This window comes from Myotis myotis, unplaced genomic scaffold (assembly GCF_014108235.1).
Source record: "Myotis myotis isolate mMyoMyo1 unplaced genomic scaffold, mMyoMyo1.p scaffold_m19_p_8, whole genome shotgun sequence".
Taxonomy (NCBI): domain Eukaryota; kingdom Metazoa; phylum Chordata; class Mammalia; order Chiroptera; family Vespertilionidae; genus Myotis; species Myotis myotis.
The window spans coordinates 3,739,278-3,744,633 of NW_023416390.1; the positions used below are offsets into that span (position 1 = coordinate 3,739,278).

Below are 5,356 nucleotides of genomic sequence, written 5' to 3' on the forward strand. Positions count from 1 at the left end.
ACTGACAATGGTTGTGATGAAGTTTTCCAAGGTTTTCTCTAGTGTTTTTTTTTTTTAAAATAAAGGGAACGTTGGAACCTCTCACTTGCACTCTAATACGTTGTTTTAGGGAGAGAGGAGGCTGGGTCACAGCTGATTGTGGAGAAGGGCGAGAAGCTATCCATGCCCACGAAGTGTCTCCTGTGTTTGTCACCGCGGAGAAAAGACGGAGTTACTTACTCGGCGACTCTAAGGATTGAAACTGAGTTCTAGCCAACACTCCCCAGGGCTCTGCAGTTCAAGGTTCTAGGGTTTTCATTTTCCTAAAATGCTTATTTGATTTTTAAGGTTCATTAGAGAACTGATTTAAAGATATGTTTACATTCTACATTCATTCATAGTTTAGACCAGTGGTTCTCAACCTTCCTAATGCCGGGACCCTTTAATACAGTTCCTCATGTTGTGGTGACACCCCAACCATAAAATTATTTTCGTTGCTACTTCATCACTGTAATGTTGCTACTGTTATGAATCGTCATGTAAATATCTGATATGCAGGATGTATTTTCATTGTTACAAATTGAACATAATGAAAGCATAGTGATTAATCACAAAAACAATATGTAATTATATATGTGTTTTCCGATGGTCTTAGGCGACCCCTGTGAAAGGGTCATTCGACCCCCAAAGGGGTCACGACCCACAGGTTGAGAACCACTGGTTTAGACTCATTCATGTAGCTAGTTACCATGTATGACTTCAGTGTCTCAATGACACCAAGTCTGCAATGCAAGGTGATGGCGCCAGTGGCTTTATTTATTAATTATTATTATTACTTTTAAAATGTATCTTTATTGTTGACAGCATTACCCATGCTCCCCCTTTCCTCCTCGGCAGCTTGTCTTTATTCAGTCTTTTCTCGGAATGGCCCACTTTCCTTCTTGGCTACCTGGTTCAGGGTCACAAAATACCCCGGCTTTCACGTTGGCGATCTCCAAGCGGGCCCACCCGCTCTGCCTTAGGGATAAACAAGCTGGTTCAGATGCCCGGATTTCAGAGAACTACTCTGCAATATTAAATTAAATGGTTTATGTATATAATACATACACACACACACACACACACACACATATATAAACATATACCTATTTATGCCCTTTTAACACAGGTATGCTACAAAATACATACTCACTGTTCCAGCAATACATGCTCCCTGGAAAAAAGAAATAAATAAGTGCATGAAGTAAAAATTTTCAGAAACTTCAGATAATTCGATTTCAAAGTTTACTGTTTTCCCGTCCATATGTTGGAGTTGGCTATTTTGTGAAGTTCCGGACTCTTCCTCCCACCCCCCCCCCACCCCCCGCCCCGTGGGAACGCCTCTTTCTTTCATTTTGAAGGCTCTGTCCTGCTCAATTGGATTCCACTCCCAGAAGCATCTCCCCGAGATGGAGGCCGTCCTGAAGGGAGTGCTGCCTCAGATGCACTGTTTTGTGGGTGTCCTTGTCTCCCCTCCTTTGGATGCCCCCGAGTCTCTGCCCTCACCCACAACCACTGCCGGCGGTTTGCCATCCCCTGTGTTTCCGTCGGGGCGGGTGGGACAGCTTGTACCCGGTTTGGTTGTGTGTGTTGTTCAGGGGTTTGGGTTTTCCTCTTTAACTGTTCTGTTTTTCAGTAGAAATGCAGGAAAAAATCAAAAGCTACGTCCCTGTTACTTCCAGAACCTCCTTCTACCCTCAGGCTTCCTGTTGTGGATGACAAGTTAATGCAAAACAAGAGAATGCCATCCTTCCTCGCCCCGGACTAAACAACAATATGTGTGTCCGCCCCGGTGCCCCCCCCCCCCCCCCCCCCCCCCCCGGCAGCCCCGTAGGAGCTGCAACAATGCCAATCCCGGGCCCATCCTGAGACTGAGTTAATTGGTCTGGGGCGGGTGCTCCCCAGCTGGTTCCAATGCAGACCCAAGGTTGGCAACCGGTAATAATAAGAAAAACATTTTAGCCCTCACTGGTCTGGCTCAGTGGATGGAGCGTCGGCCTGCGGACTGAAAGGTCCCAGGTTCGATTCCGGTCAAGGGCATGTACCTTGGTTGCGGGCACATCCCCAGTAGAGGGTGTGCAGGAGGCAGCTGGTCAATGTTTCTCTCTCATCCATGTTTCTAACTCTCTATCCCTCTCCCTTCCTCTCTGTAAAAAATCAATAAAATATATTTAAAAAAATTTTAAAAGCTTTTCAAAGTCCTGGGAATCTACAGACATGAAACCCTTACTCTCTGTTTCCTCAACCTGCATGAGAGTGCAGCTCTTCCCCCTTCTTCTCCTCTATGGTTCCGGGACGGCTCACCCATCCCCCAGCAACTGGCGCAGTCAGCTCACGAGGTGTGGCCCATCAGGGGGCTCCATCTCAGTCCAGATGGGCACGTGACCCACACTGAACCAATGAAAAATTTCCCTGTGAGATTTGCTAGAGCTATGATGGAAGGGTTTCCCTCTTCACAGAAACGGTGTGAGCTGCAAGATCAAAATAAACCTTGAATTTGTTTTGCCATCTTGGCTCCCAAATGAGGAAAACCTGCCTGGAGGGGAGAGCACTGTTGAGAGACGGAAGGAAAAAGGATCTTGACAGCACTGTGGCCGGGGCTTTTCGGGGTCTAAAATAGAATACCCCTCTTGCTCTGAATTCAGAATAAGCTGCGGTAAAGGGACAGGAAACAGTCTTATTGCGGAGAAGCGGAGGAGGCATGTCTCTGGGTTCCTGCCCAAAAGGACTCTCTAACTCTGCCCCTTAGCTCAGCTGGTTTGCAGCTCGTCACGGGCATGGCTGGAGGCTGCAGACTCTGCCCTCCATGGCAGGCTGCTCAGCACGGGTAGGAGAGCCACGTGGGGACGATGTCCCGGTCAGACCAGAGGGAGGCACTGGAAGCGCTGATCCAGGCCCCCGCTCCAGGTCCGTTCCCAGTTCCCCGCGTGGGGAACGCTCTCCTGGGCCATGGCTCATGGCCTGGTGACTTGAGTTGCTACTAGACTTTGGCCTCCACTCAGCCCCTCCGGCCAATGTCCCTGCAGACCAGGTGGCCCCCCTCACTCCTGGAGAAGTGCTTGCGAAGCGGCGGGTGCGAGGCTCCTCCGCGCTTGCTCCTCCCGGGAGACGGACAGCTGGTTCAGCCCTGGCTTCATTGCACAGGAAGCCACTTGCACCCCCCGAATTTGCAGTTGTGACCAAATACATTCTCTTTCTTTGTGAAGCCAGTTTGACTTGAGTTTTTGCCACTTAGCGGCCCAAACTTTGGATGCGTATGTTAGCTCCGTTCCTTGCGTTTAGTAAAATTCATGTTAAGAAACGTACTGGCCCTAGCCGGTTTGGCTCAATGGATAGAGCATCGGCCTGCGGACTGAGGGGTCCCAGGTTCAGTTCCGGCCAAGGGCACATGCCTGGGTTGCGGGCTCCATCCCCAGTAGGGGGCGTGCAGGAGGCAGCCAATCAATGATTCTCTCTCATCATTGATGTTTCTATCTCTCTCCCTCTCCCTTCCTCTCTAACATTAATAAAAAATTTAAAAAAAAAAAAAAAAAAAAAGAAACGTACTGAGTGGCTGTGGAGAAATACTGTCCTTTTGGTGCCATACGGGGGCCTCCTTGGAGGGAACCTCAGGCTTACGATTGGATTTGGACAGGACTGTCCTCTCGGGGTCTTCAGAGGTGGCCTCATCCACAGGCTTCTCCAGTTCCCGGCCTCGCTCCCTCGCCCCCTCTCTCCCTGGTCCCCTCTCTCCCTTGTCCCCTCTCTCGTCCCCTCTCTCCCTCACACCCTCTCTCCTGGGCCTGGGGGGCGCGATTCACTCTTCCTGGCTCAGCGGCTGCGCCATCCCCCCATCCCCGGGGCGTCCCCCGGCCTCCCTCACCGCTTGTAAACAGTCCTCGGCTCTTCTACTTGTTCTCTGGCTGTAGCATCGCTCCCGTTGGCCTCTGGACTGACAGCCGACGGGTCATCACGTGACCTGGACACAGGCATGCCTTTGCTGGCTCTGCAATGTGGTCAGAGAGCTGACAGAGCCGCTTCTAAATGCACGGCCGTACAAAGGTCAAAAGGCTTCAATGTGCTTCCCAAGGAAACATTTTTTAGCCGCACCCCCCCCAACAAGTACAATGTTTGGCTATATCCTATTTAATAAAAAACACATTTTCAAAATTAACACCCTCCCCCACCCCTGGGCACATCTCCCCCCGATCAGATTCCCAGTAATAAGACATACCAACATCTAGATAGGAAGACGTATTTGCTCAGCTCAGAATTTCCCAAGTGATGAGAAGACGTCACAAATTTTACTTAAACTGTAAATATTATTTTAAAGTATCACATTCAAAAGGAGCTTGAGAATAAAGTAGGGTTTTTTTTGGGGGGGTGCTATAGCTTTTCATGCAGTATTCTCAGATGAATGTACTATTTCTTCCTCCCCCCTCCCCCCTTCTTTTCTCTTTGACCAAGGGAGAAAGACTTTAAAATGTTATTTTTGACCTCCACGTCTCCACCTTACCTGTCTGCTAACTTCATTTGCTATGAGATGTGCGCTGTGCATAATGAGAATTGCTTTTGGGAGCGGCATTTTAAACGGGTTCTGATGTGCTGCGGAGGTCCTGTTAGCGACACAGTGTCAGCGGGTCCCTAGCTCTCCCTGCATCCCAATAACCAAGGAGAAAGCACAGGGAGAAAGAGACAGCCGTGCACGAGAACACCAAGGGCATAGAGCGCCATGCGTGGCCTTCACAACAAAAGGGCGTGACCGGCACGAAGACAAGGATACAGAGTCAGGGAGTGTATGAACAAGATGAGCAATCATGAGAAAAGTGAGCATTCTGTCCGGCCGGCATGTCTCAGTGGCTGAACATTGACCTGTGAACCAAGAGGTCACAGTTTGATTCCTGGTCAGGGCACATGCCTGGGTTGCGGGCTTGATCCCAGTAGAGGGTGTGCAGGAGGCAGTTGATCAATGATTCTCTCTCATCATTGATGTTTCTATCTCTCCCTCTCCCTTCCTCTCTGAAATCAATAATATATATTGATTTCAGTTTCTCCATCTGAAAGGCAGAGGGACAGTGCACACCCGCAGGATTGCTGTGAGATTTCTGTAAGTCACCATGAGCCAAGTGCTGAGCGCAGTGCCTGGCAAGCAGCAAGCCCTGCCTATGTACTGTTTTGGTCTGGGTGGTGGTGACATGGGTGTGTGCATATGTAAAAATGCATTGAGCTGTAGCCTTAAGATTTATTTACTTTCCTGTATGTACATTACACCTAAAAGCACACACAACCTAATCTGAGTTAATAAAGATGGGCAAAGGGCTTAAGATCACAAAAGAAGAAATCAACTGACTTCGAGATG

At 49.1% G+C, this 5,356-nt stretch overlaps 1 long non-coding RNA gene across 1 annotated transcript; it reads right to left on the reverse strand.

Moving 5' to 3' along the window:
• Positions 1-754: 754 nt before the first annotated feature.
• Positions 755-4,050, reverse strand: LOC118661062. Its single transcript, XR_004969127.1, has 3 exons — positions 3,881-4,050; positions 1,172-1,192; positions 755-1,045 (listed from the first exon to the last, which is right to left on the reverse strand). It is a non-coding gene; the product is annotated as an uncharacterized LOC118661062 (long non-coding RNA).
• Positions 4,051-5,356: the final 1,306 nt, after the last annotated feature.